We start from the raw sequence: 18,538 nt of genomic DNA, 5'->3' as shown, positions 1-18,538 counted from the left end.
TGTTAACTCTAGTGACTGCATTTTCCAGTTCCCAAATCAGATTGTGTTACCAGGAAATTGAATCCTTGAGCTCATCCTTTTCCTTTCCCATGGGTTCAGTGCAATCAGGAGCAACCAATCAATTTAATTATACCTATTCATTTCACTAAAATATTTTTTAAGGTATTTAATACGTGATCACCCAGAAACTAGCCTCATATAAATATTTGATTAGGAGTACCTAACGGTAATATTAGTATTTTATGTATTTTTGTTGTTACATGTTTCCAGACTGCCTTTGGACTCAAGATTGAAACGTCAGCTCTTCCTTGGGTTCCCAGCCTACTGGCTGGCACTGCAAAATTTTGGCTTACCAGCCCCCACGTGAGCCAATCCCTTAAAATAAAGTGTTCACTATATATACATCTGATTGGTTCAGTTTCTCTAGAAAACATTGGCTAATACAGATTTTGGTTGTTGCCTTTGTTGATGAGTGTTTATTTAATAACTAATTTTGGCTTGGGCTCATTTTTAAAAGTGTATATTCTTTGTGTTGTCCAGTCATTGGAGTGTCTTTCAATTTCTTAGTAGTCAGCTAATTTGATAGACATTTCCTTAAATGTTGTGATACAATTAAATCTTCCACTTCTTGCTGAGGGTCTCAGTGTGTATTTTGGGGTACATCTGGCAGGCAATGTACAACTTTGCCTACACCTTCACTTCCGGCTTGCACAGTCTCAAGGTCAGCTGAAGTGAGAGATAGGGTCTTTTCTGGGCATATGCGCAGCTCCACAGACATGTGGTTATTTAGATATCCAAAAATATGTCAAAACTTTTCGAAGTTACCTATGAACAGCTCATTGCCAGATTTTTCTTTTACATTTTTCAGTTAGCCTCTTATTTACCTCAATTGCTATTGCCACCTCAGTCAGCTGTGATGTTAAATATTGCCTCCGATTGTTTTTGACAAATACTCTTAAGGTAGGGCTTTTCTTATCTACCAAGCTCTGAGTCAGATCAGATAAACACAAACCTTGTGAATGTGGCTTTAACAGATAGGTCAAATAATGACATTTCTCTGGAGATGGAGCATGTGCTGCTAGGCAGCTGGTTTTCACAGCTACTGTGTTTCTAAGTCTACTGGTTTTCAAGAGTATCACAGAGCTGGTAAGATGGAGATGGGAATATGGGAAATTAAAATGCCACAAAGGGTATTATTATCACAATTCAGCTTTTTTTTCTAAATAAACACATTGAATTGTTGAAAGCTTTGGATTGATTTCCAGAATTCTAAGAATTAATTTGTCAATTTTTGCCAGCATTTTCTTTGCTTTAATGGAAGAGAAATCGTTTTAGGTCCTTACTCCATAATTCTGGAAGTTATTTTCTTCTATTCTTGATTCTCTTGTGTTCAAGTGTTGGTTCTGCAGGCACATTGAGTCTGTACTTCCTCTGAGGCTAGGAGAGCACAGGAAGCCCATGTGTTTTGAAATGGCTAATATAGATTCTTAAACAAGGACCAATGTCTCTTGAATCACAGACCCATAAGAAAAGATGCTCCTTTCCATTCAAAACCCCAAGCAGTTTATCCAGCCATTTAATATTCAACCACAGTAAGCCCACAGTCCCAGTAAGTCTGGGGGGAGAATCCATCCAAAGGATTCCAGTGGTCAGAAATAGGGAAATCAGACAGATCAAAATGCATACACAGTAAAACAAAACTGCCAAAGCAGATATTCAGCCTTAAATAGTTTTTTAAAATGTACTCAAGAGAAGCTAAAATAAACAAGACCCTAACAGCACCTAGCACCCCATATTTTAGTTTCTGATACCTTTCTCCAGTAAAAGGACCCAGGGTTCTTTGGATAAATAGATGATTTCAGGTCTAGGGCAGGGGATATACCAGTTGAGCCTTGAGCATCTTGAAGTCCCAGAAAGTAAGAAAGTGGTTAAAAAACACACACACAAAATTGATGAAGGCAGTCAAAGGGGTCACAGAAACCAATGGAAAGAGGTCTCAGTGGTCACAGATGAGAAAATTTTGGCACCAAAATAAATGAAGTAATATTGTATTATAACCTAAAGTGTAAAATATATATCCATGAGTCCATGATGACATAAGTAATTGACTAAATAAATGGGGAAGAAAAGACAAATGTCCCATGCAGAACAATTCCAAATAAATGACGTAACCACTCTACCCTAAAAGAGGAGAAGCATAACTCCCTATTCCTTAGTATGAGCTAAATACAGTGACTTCCCTCTTATGAGTACAGTATGGGAAAGGGGAAGAACACTACCTTTACAGTAGAGAAACCTGATAAACATTACTTCAGCCAGGTGACTAAGGTCAACATCAACAGCCATAAATCTAATTGATCATATGTACCTTTCATATGATGTGGTGAAAATGGCACATTCTTTCTGTGTACCTCCCCAAAACCAATAATTCCTTTCTAACCATAAGAAATACTATTAGAGGAGTATGCTATAATATACCTGACCAATAATCCTTAAAACTGTCAATGTCATCAAAAAGCAGGAAAGTCTGAGAAACTGTCAAGTCAAGAGGAGCCTAAAGAGACATGACAACTGCATGTAATGGACTAACCAAGATGAGATCCTGGAACAGAAAGAGATGAGGTGATAATAAAGAAAATATGAATAAACTATAGGCTTTAGTTGATAATAATGTATGAATACTGGTTCGTCAGCTATAACAAACATACAAATATTAAGATGTTAATAATAAAGGAAATTGTGCAGGGAGAGAGGTATATGGAAATTCTCTGTATTATTCACTCAATGTTTTTATAAATTTAAAACTGTTCTTAAAAATGAGTATATTAGTAAAAAATCAGGTCTTCAATTATATTCAAGTACAAGTAATAAGAAGATTTTCTGGAGCTAAATACCATGGTTTTGCAGCTAAAAAAATGCGGTACATAAACTGAAGGAAAGATTCATAGTTAGAACCAAATGAGTGATCTAGAGGATCAAAAGTAAGAATCATCACACAGACAAATAACATTGTAAGAAGACATGATAGGATGAAATATAAAAAAGCTTGAGGAATGGAACCGTGAACACTGTTGTTGGAGTAATGAAAATGCTGTGAAAAGCAAGAAGAATAAACACTGAAAGTATAGCAATAATTAAACAATGATAGAAGAAAATTTCTCACAAATAAAGATAAAGCTTCCTTGAACATAGACTAGGTTAAGAAAAGACACTTATCCTGACATATCTTGTAAAATTCCTGACCACTAAGGAATTTTATAGGACTGCAAGTGAAACTAATAAAATATAATTGAAGGGAAACAGGAAGGAGATTGACATCAGACTTCTTATTTGCCATGCTGGAAGCTAGAATAGCTTCTTCAGATTGCTGATAAAAGATGACTACATCCCAGAATCACATGGCCAGACGAGACATAATTTATTCTTGAGTGTAGGAAGACATTTGAGAATTTGTAATAATTTGAGGAATATATAGCTTATAGAACTTGTTTTATTAAAATAGATTAGAAAAAAATCTAGTCAAAAAACAAATCAGAAGACAGACTCCAAGATTTATGAGTAAAATATACTAATATCAAAATTGTATCTATTTATTTATCTAAGTGCAAGGGAATAATAATACACTTTCCAGGGGAACTTAATATAAGAGCCAAAAAAGATACTGAAAAGAAAAGGAACACTGTTAAATAAATTCTAGTTTGTTGTCAATTCTCTCAGCAAATCCAGGTGGTTGGGAGTAGGGGATGTAAAAATGTTACGGAAGTCTATCAAGGGGATGAGGGATAAGAAAGAAAAAGTAAAAAGTTAAAATACTCTTAAGATTTCCTTTTATTGGGGAGGGATCAAGTAGGAGGGAAATAGAAGCATGCATCTTGATGACAAAATAGTTTTATTTAAATTATTTGATGATGAGAACAAAGAAAATAAAAGTAATATGTAATAAATGAGAAAACAGTACATTGTCCAAGGAGAAAACAAATGAAATATATTGCATCTTGATTAAACCAGGCCAGGAACAATAAGGAAAAGGAAAACATGTGGTCATCAATGAGAAAGAAGTAAAAAGTGCAAAGCAAGATGGAATGAATCCAGCCAAGCATATCAGCCACTACTCAAAATATAAACAGATGCATTGTATTCTACTAAAATACAGAGAGCTAAATTAGATTAAATCAAGATATGTACATTGGTAGAAATAAAAATATTTAAGGCAAGATAATAAAGCAGTGGTCAAAGTGATTCCAGGTAAATGCAAACAAAACAGTAATCAGAAATGGTAATATTAATATTAATCGAGGTAAAATTTTACATTAGAAGAACTAAAATGTTAAACAGAAACATTATGTAAAGGTAGGAGTGTAATTTATAAATAAGATATAACATCATATATTTTATGCACCAAACCATACAGCATTTAATATAAAAGTAAACTATTAGACAACCAAGAAATTAATAAATTGCAAATACAATAGGAAACAATATATACATCTAAATTTTTAAATAGAGTATAGTAAAAAGTAAACGAAGATCTAGATTACTTTCTACATTCTGTTCATTTAACAGAAGTTTTTAAGAGCATACAACATCTTTGTAGTTTGTGGACATTTATGAAAATTGGTTGTGTGTTTTGTCATATCTGCTCTGTGTCAACTTTGCTAAACTCTAACTATGTTCTCCAGAATCTCCTTCCCTTTGTGGTTTCAGGTTAAAGCTAATCAAAAGAGAATTTGCGCAAGACTTGGGAAGCTGAAGGGATGCAGCAGACGTTATACTCTGAAGGTCATTTTGTTTAGGAGTAATTAGAGAATAATACTAATAACATGAGAGAGGAAGATAGATTCTAGTTAGAACTTGTTCTTCCCAGCACTGTGTCCAGCTCTTTTTCTCTATAGGAACTCCAGCCCAGCAGGAGGTAGAGAGGCAATAGCTTGTCCATAGGCTGCCCCATCAGCATTGCATCATAATCTCACTCACTCCAGATTCACTGGAAGCTCTGATTTGTCTGCCACACCAGTGTTTCAGAAGGGCTGGTTCGTGACATTTCTCTAATCCTCCTGCTTTCTCTTTTGGATTCTCATTGTCTCACAAATCTTACAACTGGGTAAGTTCTTAGTCCTAAAATAAAGACCTTCTTCTACAATACTTAAAATAGTTATTATTCTGCTGCCTTGATTGTACATTGACTGATAAAAATAAAATAGAAAGAAATATTTTTAAAAAAAATAAAGTGTTTTAAAAACATTGTCAAATTCTAATAAAAAATAAATAAATAAGGTGGTAAAATGTTTTTCTCTGGAAGTCATAGAAATATAAGTTAAAATAACAAGGTATCTTTAAAAGCTTTTCTCATTAGCAAAAATGAAAAGGAGCCATGATACCTATTTTTATAGGATATGTTAACAAAGGCATTTTATCATACATTGATTTGGCACTATAAAGTGTTAGAGACAATGTTAACCAATAATCCATCTCCTGGATGTCTATGCCATACAAACAAAGCAGCCATAAGTAATGACCTGTATGTCAAGGTGTTTACTGAGTCATTTTTCTTGGCAGCAAAACAATGGAGACAAAATTAATACCCAACAATATAGTTAATGATGGTTTATCCTACCATGAAGTCTATCCAATTATTTGAGGAGGTAGAAAACATATAGAAAGTTACATACTAGGTTATTAACTTGGGTGGGCAGGTTAAGATGGGAGGATGGAAGAAGAGAGGGAAAAAGGGGAGTCAAAAAAGGGAAAAAGCCAGGCACAGTGGCTCATGCCTATAATCCTAGCACTTTGGGAGGCTGAGGTGGGAGGATCACTTGAGTCCAGAAGTTCCAGACTATCCCTGGCATCATAGAAAGACCCTGTCTCTACAAAATAATAATAATGATGATAATAATAATAATAATAATAATAATAATGTTATCTGGAAGTAGTGGCACACACCTGTAGTTCCAGCTACGTTGGAGGCTGAGGTGGGAGGGTCATGTGAGCCTGGGAGCTTGAGGCTACAGTGAGCCGTGGCCCTGACATTCCACTCCAGCCTGGGCAACAGAGTAAGACCCTGTCTCAGAAAAAAATACAAAGGGCTAGGGGAAGAAAACAACTATATATTCAAAAGAAGATGTATTGCCACATATACACACTTGTGTAAAATTATGTATATGTATGGGTAAAACAAAACTAAACATTAAAACAAATTCTTATATATTTAGCCCAACATAATTTATCCACCAGATTTATCCATATTCCTCAGTAGGAACCCTCAACTTGGGTCAAAATATATTCCTAGATGTGCCTCATAAAAATAATCCAAAATACCTCCTTTTGTTTCCTCTTTTTGGAACGTTCTCCACCTGATGCACATCATACAAGTTCTCCAAGGACCAGTTGATGTGTCATCTCTCCTCTGAATACACCAGCCCACACAAAGTCTCTTCCAAACTTCTTTATCCTTACTAAATAATTTAGCACTTAATTATATAGAACCACGAATTGTTCTCTGATTCTTTTATGCTGTCAGTCGTGTCTCCCTACTGATTAGTCCTATTCTAAGTTTCTATTTCTTTTAACAGATGCATCACCAAATTGTTCCTTTCGGATGGTGATTGTTCTATACAGCATAATGCTTAGTCTGGTTTCCAAACATGGATGCAGCTGAGAAAGTATGCAGCCATGACCTCAGAAGACCTTAGTTAAAATTTCATTCTGTTAATTGCTATGGAATGTGCCTGAGTACATTGTATTTCTCTCAGCCTTGGTTCTAATATCTGTAAAACAGGACTCTGAGGCTTAATATACATTTTTAATTATACTTTAAGTTCTGGGGTACATGTGCAGAACATCCAGGTTTGTTACATAGTTATACACGTGCTGCGGTGGTTTGCGGCACCCATCAACCTGTCATCTACATTAGGTATTTCTCCTAATGCTATCCCTCCCCTAGCCCCCAACTCCCTGACAGGCCCTGGTGTGTGATGTTCCCCTCCCTGTGTCCATGTGTTCTCATTGTTCAACTCCCACTTATGAGTGAGAACATGTGGTGTTTGGTTTTCTGTTCTTGTGTTAGTTTGCTGAGAATGATGGTTTCCAGCTTCATCCATGTGCCTGCAAAGGACATGAACTCATCCTTTTTTATGGATGCATAGTATTCAATGGTGTATATCTGCCACATTTTCTTTATGCAGTCTATTATTGATGGGCATTTGGGTTGGTTCCAAGTCTTTGCTATTGTGAACAGTGCTGCAATAAACATACGTGTGCATGTGTCTTTATAGTCACATGATTTATAATCCTTTGGGTATATACCCAGTAATGGGATTGCTGGGTCAAATGGTATTTCTGGTTCTAGATCCTTGAGGAATCTCCACACTGTCTTCCACAATGGTTGAACTAATTTAAACCCCTACCAACAGTGTAAAAGCATTCCTATTTCTCCACATCCTCTCCAGCATCTGTTGTTTCCTGACTGTTTAATGATCACCATTCTGACTGGCATGAGATGGTACCTCATTGTGGTTTTGATTTGCGTTTCTGTAATGACCAGTGATGATGAGCTTTTTTCATGTTTGTTGGCCACATAAATGTCTTCTTTTGAGAAGTGTCTGTTCATATCCTTTGCCGACTTTTTGATGGGGTTGTTTTTTTTTTCTTGTAAATTTATTTAAGTTCCTTGTAGATCCTGGATATTAGCCCTTTGTCAGATGGATAGATTGCAAAAATTTTCTCCCATTCTGTAGGTTGCCTGCTCACTCTGATGATAGTTTCTGCCAGCTCTTAATATACATTTCAAAACAGCCTGGATTGTAGGAAGCATTCTGAGTAGGTGAACCTGACCTTGAGTCTGAACTCTGTAACAACTTATCTCGTATAGCACCTAGCAATTTTTTACCTGTCCCTCTGCATCCATGTTATTTCACACTGAGACTAGCTAAGACAGTTGTGCTACCCAGAACTAGTGTTACCTTATAATTTATTTTCCTAACAGGCATACCTTTGAACATGAAAGGGATTGCTATTAGTTATTACACTGAATGCGACCACAGGCATAAATAAGGATTGTCTCTGGCCAACTAGGTGTAGGGGGACCCCCTGAAACTATTGCTATGGAATAAAAGATGAAATGCTCCTGATTATTGTAAATACAAAGTTGCATGTAGGATTGTGTAAAGACAATGCAAGGTTGCGCTGCCAGAATGAGCCAACAGTGCGTGATGTGCTTTCCCCTGCAGAGAGCCTATGAACGGACATGCAGTCAGGGAGGTTTCACATCACCAAGATTCCTATCCCAGAAAAGCAAATGTTCATAGCTCTGGGGATGGAATGCGACCCTTGTGGAGATTCTATAAACGGACACATGAGGGGGCACCTGTTCATATGGATAAGGTAGGGCTATAAACACACTTATCTTGCCACGGCTCTTGTAGGTCTCTTTAGGGTTAAGACATACTCCCTTCTGAGAATTTGTGGTCTAACCGGTTGTCTAGTTTCACTTCCTGCTTCTATTGATTGTTTGCAACCAGCTTTTGCTGCAATTATTACTACTGATTAGTGTCTTACTAAAAATAGCTTATGGATGGACTGTGTTTCTGTTTTAAGGCTCTGTTAGAAATTGCTGACACACACACTATATTGTAAATTCTTATCTCTGTATACTGTACTTCTGCATACCGATGATAAGTTAAAGAATTACTTCATCCCATGGGACCATCTCACCTCATAATCAAATGACCCTAAATCCGTCACTAACCTACCCCTGCCCTCACTAAACTTAATAAATGCTGGTATATCCAGTGCATTGGTGGCATCGCAGGACCAGAAGGCGGTGACCCCCCTGGACCCAGCTTTCACTATCTTGTGTGTGTCTTTTATTTCTCGACCCGCAGATCTGCCTGGGAACAAAGAAAGAGCCCCGTTGCATTAAGGGCTGCTGGCCAGATCCCGCAATAACTGGGAACTATGCAGACCACATCTAGGGTAAATATGCAGCCACAAACACATACCTCATTTGTGTGTAGTAGGAGATAATTCTATTTCCTATTTACCCCTTCTGTTCTCACTCTCAACCCCAGTGGAGAGGATAGGTCTTTAGTAAAAGAGTGGAGACATAATTGGCATAATTAATTAATTACTCTATGAGGTAGAGTCAATATTAATAGGGCTATGCTTTGTTTATCTTTCCCTCTATCAAACATTTTAAGGTTATAAGGCAGTGGTTTTAAGTTGATGAACATGAGACAAATCTGGCTTTTGGGTTGTCTTATTTGGTCTACAGAATATTTATTTAAAGGATTCAAAAGCATCTCCAATATTCTAAAGTGAGATAGCTAGGTAGGTAGGTAGATAGGTAGGTAGATAGATAGATAGATAGATAGATAGATAGATAGATAGATAGACAGATAGATAGATAGGTCCAGATTTGCAATTTCTCTTGAAAAAAAAAAGAGAATCTCTCTTAAAAGTGAAACTTTATTCCCACTTGTCAGTGATCAAGTAGAACTGAACAGTCAATTCTTTCTAATTTTATCTCTAGTTCATTATACTTCTCCTAAAGTTGAGGGTTAATTATATTTATTCTTCCCCAAGAGATAGCATGGACTGCCTGCCTAATTCACCCACATGTTCTGCCTAGACCCTGAAAGCATTAGATATTCTAAGCTTCAGCTAAATCTCCCCCCAGCAACTTGCAGCAGAGACTTTCAGAGTGCTGCCAGAAACAAGATGGAGAGCAGAAGATTAGAAAAACTGAGGAAAATTGAGGGGAAATCACTGGAGTCTAGAAAAAGAGGATGGACTCTGAGCTGCTCACCCGAAGTGGATTTTTATGGACTGCTAATTAGATAGGAAATAATAGGTAATACACAGATATTTTTGGACTGATAGAAAACAAGATGAATTGCTCTTCATCTGAATGCCATACATAGATGTAATCATCTACAGCTGTTTTTTTTTCTGAGAATATACGTAATATAGACCTACCTAGGATATATGGAAAGAAAATATTAGATGTAAAATAAAAACAATAATATTTACTCATAAAACTATTGGGATTAAACCCAGCAATAACAATATAACTTATCAACTACACATAACTATACAATGCTGAATGGCTTGATGATGATGGAGAAGGGTCTATATTAATGGAGCATGATTCTCAGTTTGGGAGGTTGATTAGATTACCCAGATAAAGTCTTTATATCTTGCTTCTTTGACTCACATTTACTGAACACCTCTTGTTGAAAATAGAGATAAGAGAAAAACCTATTAAGTCATTACTAATATGACTTGGATCAATTTATCATTATTTCACATATTTATTATGTTTCCTGAGCCCTGAGACCCTGGGGTCTCAAAGAGAGGAAGGACCAACATCTTTGCCCAACAGAGTGGGATGACAGCAAGAGGCTCCAGACAAACTTAGTTCTAGAAACTAATACACAGGAGAAGACAAAGAAAGAAAAAGAAAGAGGGGAAGGTTGGCTGACTTGCCTTTCTCACTTATAATCATAGGGCACTGCCTCACATCTCTCCACAGCATCCTCGCCAATCCAATTTTGGCCACAGGAATTTTGTATATTACCCCATTTACAATGAAAAAGCAGTAATGAGTAGAATAACAGCAACTAATATTTAATGAGATTTTTAGTATGCTAAGCACTTATCTCAATCCTAATACTATCTTTATAAGATCAGTAATGTTTTCACAAATTTATAAATGAGGAAATTGGGAAACAGTTGAATTAAGTAACATATGTAAAATCATGCAGCTGGAAAATGCATAACTAAGATTTGTATGCAGATAATCTGACTCAAAAGTCCAGGAAGATGATTGCCGTGCAGTAATAGCTCTATAACCCCTCTTCTCAGCTGTCTTATAAGACGGAAAACATGGCATGCTAGCGAGCAATTTCCATTTCAAGGCCTGGTATAAAGGCTACTCTCTTGATAAGGCCTTACTGAATTTGCCACATTGAAATTAAACTCTCTCTCCATTGTGGGCCCACAACACTGTATTCCTCTCTAGGGACAAACATGTATTGCCTTTTATTATAAGCACTTATGCATTTTTCTTCTACTTAACTTTTCATGTTGAGAAAAACCCTGGCAGTCATGCTCACTTCTGTCTCTATCTCTTTCTTTTTTAGGTACTCTCTTTTTATTATATTATATTATAATATTTAATTTCATTTAAATATCAAGACTTTTTGTTATAATGTAATCACAAAAAGCATACATTTACATAGCATTTAACAAATTGTTTTCTAATTCAGTAACTCTTCCAGTACTTACACATAATCTACGTTTGTGACCTATGTATTATCACCTGTAATTTTCTTTCTTTCTTTTTTTATTTTTTTTGAGACACAGTCTTGCTTCATCACCAGGCTGGAGTGCAATGGCATGATCTCAGCTCACTGCAACCACTGCCTCCTGGATTCAAGCAATTTTCCTGCCTCTGCCTCCCAAGTAGCAGGGACTATAGGCACGCACCACCACGCCCAGCTAATTTTTTTGTATTTTTAGTAGATACAGGGTTTCACCATGTTGGCCAGGATGGTCTTGAGCTCTTGACCTCATGATCCACCTGCCTCAGCCTCCCAAAGTGCTGGGATTAGAGGCGTGAGCCACCATGCCTGGCCTATCACCTGTATTTTTCTAATAAAAATTAAGAGACTCTAAGAAATTATGTTACTGCACCTAATTTAATATTGATTCTTCTAATTTTGAATCCAATGTTCTTTTCAGAGCCTTTTCATGTACTCTCACACTTTGCTCAGTGTCTGTTACAAAAAAGATTCACAACAATGGTGCAATAAATGAATAAATGAATGGACACATGTCCTAAGAAAAGAAGACACTCTATTGAACATATTTTGTACTGATATGCTAGTTACAAAATATATTTTGCATCGATATGCTAGGTACTCACCTTTTATCCAAGGAATAAAATGACTTGTGCAAAGATTGGATCTTTCTAGGTTGCATTATAAGAACAAAACAGCAGTAGGAACAACTGATTTGAAACAATAAAGATTAAAGTACACTCTCTCTGAAGAATTTGGAATTCATTTAAACAGAATTTCCAAAGCAAATGATGGAATAGTATATTTACATGATATTTAATTATTTACCATGTTCGTGAAAATAAGATCTGTGCTAAAAGAAGAGAAGCCTTTCAAAATTGACAAATGGGATCTAATTAAACTAAAGAGCCTCTGCACAGCAAAAGAAACTACCATCAGAGTGAACAGGCAAACTACAGAATGGGAGAAAATTTTTACAATCTACCTATCTGACAAAGGGCTAATATCCAGAATCTACAAATAACTTAAACAAATTTACAAGAAAAAATCAACCCCATCAAAAAGTGGGTGAATGATATGAACAGACACTTCTCAAAACAAGACATTTATGCAGCCAACAGACACATGAAAAAATGCTCATCATCACTGACCATCAGAGAAATGCAAATCAAAACCATAATGAGATACCATCTCACACCAGTTAGAATGGTGATCATTAAAAAGTCAAGAAACAACAGGTGCTGGAGAGGATGTGGAGAAATAGGAACACTTTTACACTATTGGTGGGACTGTAAACTAGTTCAACCATTGTGGAAGACAATGTGGCAATTCCTCAAGGATCCAGAACTAGAAATATCATTTGACCCAGCCATCCCATTACTGGGTATATACCCAAAGGATTACAAATCATGCTGCTATAAAGACACATGCAAACGCATGTTTATTTCAGCACTATTCACAATAGCAAAGACTTGGAACCAACCCAAATGTCCATCAATGATAGACTGGATTAAGAAAATGTGGCACATATACACCATGGAATACTATGCAGCCATAAAAAAGGATGAGTTCATGTCCTTTGTAGGGACATGGATGAAACTGGAAACCATCATTCTGAGCAAACTATCGCAAGGACAGAAAACCAAACACTGCATGCTCTCACTCATAGGTGGGAATTGTGAGAATACTTGGACACCAGGTGGGGAACATCACACACCGGGGCCTGTTGTGGGGTTGGGGGAGAGGGGAGGGATAGAATTAGGAGATATACCTAATGTAAATGACCAGTTAATGGGTGCAGCACACCAACATGGCACATGTGTACGTATTTAACAAACCTGCACATTGTGCACATGTACCCTAGAACTTAAAGTATAATAAAAAGTTTTTAAAAAAACAAGAGAAGGCTTTTAATCAGTTAAGAGGGAAATATGGATCAATTCCCTAGAAAACTCACATGAATCTCCCCACAGTTAAAAATTTGGCTTAAATTAAGACAGAAAGACATATCAGAGTACAGGAGATAATTGGTGCTCTACTGTACACAGCAGTCATGGGCTTTCAATAAAACTAAGGACCTCTGTAAAACTGTGAATTGTTTTTGAAAAGTCAACTTAGAGCTGCCTAGCAACTTATCCTTCTCCTCTTTAGTAATATCTTCACCTACACACAGAAGTTGGGTGACCTATCATGTGAGTATACGTTTTCTAGGACAGGTCTGGAGACAACGTAAAAATACTGCTTTCTAACAATTCTAATCCTAAATTTCATAGTCAATGGGAATTTTATATTTCACTAGTTTCAAGGCTTATGCCAATATCTGTGAATCATGAAGAGCTCTGTCTCTTCAGGAGACAGATGTGGGTTCAAGTCCCGGTCAGGCCTTCGTGAGGGCAGAAGCAGCTAGAACACTAGTTACTGGTTACTTCACATGTCTAGTCCTCATTCATCTAATCCTAGTAGTAGCACTGGCCTCATAGAGTTGTTGGGAAGAGTCAATAAATCCACACAATAGACTTAGTCAATGAACCAAATACAGTACCTGACACATAAGAATAATTTCATAAATACCAATTTCTTTGAATATTCTCATTGTCCTTAATGTTATTCCAGAATCTGTTTTTACTCACTTCATTGATTCCCCATTTCTCCTTTCTAATTTCCATTCCGTAAACCACCTTTCTTTGAGTATGAAGAAACTTCTGATAATGACCTGTACGTATTATTTAATATGAGAAGGCCATTTAGAGGCAAAGCAATGAGGGATAAAATAGTAAAGAAAAAAAATAATAGCAAAGTTTATGCCAGAGAAAATCTGGTTTACCAGTTGCTTGGAGGCATCCCAAGTGGCTTTTACTGTGCGTATGGTGAGAGATTGATCTTCAGTTACCGTCTCCGAAATCTGACTTTGGCCGAAGGAAGCAGAAGCTTTTCCTAAGGTAGACTCATGGTAAACAAGTTCACAGAATATACTATAATACCAATATAATACTAATAAAATTATTCTTATGTCATGAAAAATAGTACTGCTGTGGGGACTGGCAGTTATAGTGTCTATGTAGCACACACATTTCCAAAACACACATATTCACACGACACACACATGGGTGCAGACTAGAAAACAGTGAAACCAGAGATTTATGCCAGAATCAAGGCAAGGCGAGTCAGTCATATGATTTAAAAAGTTAATAGCATTAGGCTGTGGTAGTCCAATGTACACCTCTCAATTTGGTGTTCAGGCAGAAGGAACTCTTGGAATAAAGTAAACTCTTCTATGAAAAAATTCTCCTGCAAGTATGGCCAATGTTTAACTCTCTATTTTATGTTTCCTCATGTGAATAGCTACCTTCTGAATGATCTATTCTCCGTCTAACCCTGATAATGTAATTGATTAACTCAGTTAACCAATAACCAATCAATTGGTTAACCAATAGAATTGCTCTGTCTCTTGAAAAGTGGGACTCAAAAAGAAGTTGACTACTAAGTACATTTTGCATTTATCTGATTTCATCTATTATAGGATGGTTTATTGCTAACTATTCAGGGATTTTATGGCTGTTTGCTATTTTATATATGTAGCTATCTGTGCATATATATAAATGATTATCATATAAAATCTACATTACCTTTTTTAAAAGTATGTAATGTAAGTATGTGTATATCAAATGATTTGTGTAGGGCCTTTTGCTGATTAATTTATTAATGCTTACTGAGATTGCACAGTTATTTTGGAAGGTAAATACTTTCTTAAATGGTGCAAATGTTTTTGTATGTGAGCTCTTGTATGAGACATTTATAAGTAAATGCGTTTTTATTAGAAGCTTAGGATAAAAATAAATTACATATGTGAATATGCTTTGCAAAGTGCATGATGAGCTAAATGTCACATATGGTAATTATTAACATGAGACTAAATTTGCGTTAAATTTTCACCCCCCCGTAAAGACTCTGGAATTGCTACCACATTATATTGAAGAACAGAGTTGGTGGGAGCTCTTGAAACACCATCCCCAAGACTCACCTTCATTATATTTGCCTTTGGCAGCCCACACACTCTTCTCAAGCCCACGATGAGAAAAGCACAACTTTTGCAGGCCTGTGAGAGAGAACAAAAGAGAAAAATAAAAATTGCTCAGAAACTCAGTAGACCAGAAAAAGAGTAGAAAATTATCATGGAAAAGAAGAGCTTTTCATGTTGACAATAGCTGCAGCAGAACTACTATCTGATATAGGCCAAATTAGTTCTGAAGAAGTGTGTAGGAAGATACAATTTTCAGTAAATTGCATTAGAAACTAAGCAGGTGGGTAGGTTCTATTCACTGTTATGCAAGCTGATTTAGCTGTCATCTTTGAAACAGCTTAGAATGGACAGATTTTCCAATTACATTTTCCTAGGGTGGGTAACACACTCTTCTAATATTCTGCACCCCCAAACTCGGAGGCTGTACCTTTTCCTTTGCTCACTCTGATCTTTTTCGTAGGCATGCTAAATCACCGGAATTATTGAGCATAACCTATCCTTTCTAACCTCTGCTCAGCCTGTTGTCTGTGTCTAGAATGCCTTCTTTATCTAACAAGTCAATGGAAAGTCTACTCTTATGATTCAACTCTTAGAAAGACAACTTTTTAAGTGACACCTCCACTTAGGAACAATCATTCCTATTAAAAAAGCCTTTCTATGGAAATGTATGCAATCCTGAAATGTTACCTAGTAAAATGTAGTGGAGACTACATTCCCATCACTCTAACTATATGAACTTAGGGAGATTAAAAACTCTGACCTCAGTTTTTCTTTCTCCTGCAAAATAGAAATAATAATAAGAACTACCTTGAAATGCTGTAAAAATAAAAATGTGCATAGGCTGTTTAGCTTTTGTGCATGTTAAATCCCTGGGATTGATCCTGGTTCATAGTAAGTATTCAGCAAGTGGTAGCAATCAACAACTTTTTCTGCCCACAAATGTAGTAATTCCTTTATTTCTCTGCCTCCCTCATTAGACAATCAGTTCCTTAACGGTGGATACCATATCTTTGAATTCATTTCTGTATCCTTTTCCCTGTTCCCAAATGTTTGACAAAGTACCTTGTATTTAACAAGGTTTTGTTTTCATTTTAATATAAGTTGCCTAAGCTTATTCAATTGATACATGATATATTTAACCTCACTTTTTAAGTAGCCTGCCAATTAAATAAAATTAGTTTTATGTAATAACAGAAAAAAATTCTGTAAAATATCTGCTTAAATACTTTTATAAGAGTATAAACTTGCTTGCCAGATAAATGAATAATGATGTGCAGTCTACTTCATTTATAATAGTAGAGTGTATTTTATAGTGGTTGAGTGCATTCTATACTAAATTGTATGAAATCCCCTTAAATATCAGTTTATGGAATGTAAACTGAAAGGAACCTTGAGGACTATCTAATCCAATCCTTATTTCACAGATAAGCAAACTGAGACCCAGTATGTGTAAGGGAATTATTAGGAGATGTGCAGCTTGGAAGTCACAGAGAGAAAACTTGAATCCAGGTCTCTTCATTGTTTTTTCTTGTCTAACACTTTTGTGTCTTTGCGGAAAGATATTTAGATTTGCCAATTGTGCCATCAACAAGATAAAACAGATAAAATGATTTTGAGGAGACTAAGACCAGATGTTCAGAAAAGCCATAATAAATTTGAACTAAATATCTTCAGTTGAAGATGGAAAGCAAGCTGAACTCCAAAAGTAGAAGGATTTGGGTAGACCAAGGAAATTACAAGGTAACTTCAGGTGTGAGAAATAATGAGTGAAGTGTAAAATCAGAATAGGCAAAGACTTTGTGAGATGAAGGAGAGGAAAATGGGGTTAGAGAAGCCTGTTTACAGAACCCTAGGCAGATGCAGAAAAGTCATAATTATAAGAAAGCTGAAAACACGTAGTGCAATGCAATCACGTGATGGTGAACAAAACTAAATAATTTTGTCTTTTTCATTAAATTATTATTATTATTATTATTATTTAGAGACGGAGTTTCGCTCTTGTTGCCTAGGCTACCGTGCAGTGATGCCATCTCTGCTCACTGTGACCTCCACCTCCTGGATTCAAGTGATTCTCCTACCTCAGCCTCCTGAGTAGCTGGGACTACAGGCATGTGCCACCATGTCTGGCTAATTTTTGCAGTTTTAGTAGAGACATTTAAATTTTTAGTAGAGACATTTCACCATATTGGCCAGGCTGGTCTCGAACTCCTGACCTCAGGTGATTGGCCTGCCTCAGCCTCCCAAAGTGCTGGGATTACAGGCGTGAGCCACGGCACCCAGCCCCTCATTAAATTATTAACTACATCTGGAGGACATTAAAAAAGAGACCCTTTACTTATTTATTTTGAGACAGAGTTTTGCTCTTGTTGCCCAGGCTGGAGTGCAATGACGCAATCTTAGCTTACTGCAACCTCTGCCTCCCGGGTTGAAGCGATTCTCCTGCCTCATCTTCCCGAGTAGCTGGGACTAGAGATATGCGCCACCATGCCTGGCTAATTTTTGTATTTTTAGTAGAGGCGGGGTTTTACTATGTTGGCTAGGCTGGTCTCAAACTCCTGACCTCGTGATCCGCCTGCCTCGGCCTCCCAAAGTGCTGGGATTACAGGCATGAGCCACCACACCTGGCCGACCCTATTTATTAAAAGTAAATTTTGGGAAAATTAATCTAACATTTATGTGTAGAAGGTTGTAAAAAAAAAGTCATAGTTTAAGGCCCCATAGATTATATGGGAATTTAAAAAAGTAGACTGAAGCTTCAATAAAGGTTGTGGCATTGTAAATAGAATATATGGGTAACATTACAAAAGAAACCTCAAAATTACCCAGTTGGCTAGAAAGTAAAGAATAGAGACAGAGATAGAAGGAGATCATATTTCATAATATTTCATACTTAGGAGACCTCACACATGTTTTCCATTGACAAAGTTAGGAATGCAGGGAAGAAGGTCATGCTGGTATGAGATGTGATAGCCCCATTTCAGACTACTGATTTTGGGGGCAATTCTGGTTTTTAAAAAATATGTTTTCTTTTTTTTTAGAGACAGGATCTCACTCTTGTCATCCAGGCTGGAGTGTGGTGGCACAATCAGGGCTCACTGCAGCCTCGACCTCCAAGGCTTCAGTGATCCTCCCACCTCAGCCTCCCAAGTAGCTGGGACCACAGGTGCACACCACTGCACCTGGCTAATTTTTTATTTTTTGTAGAGACGAGGTCTCCCTA

This window comes from Pan paniscus, chromosome 9 (assembly GCF_029289425.2).
Source record: "Pan paniscus chromosome 9, NHGRI_mPanPan1-v2.0_pri, whole genome shotgun sequence".
NCBI lineage: Eukaryota > Metazoa > Chordata > Mammalia > Primates > Hominidae > Pan > Pan paniscus.
Note: the sequence above shows the minus strand (reverse complement) of the source record.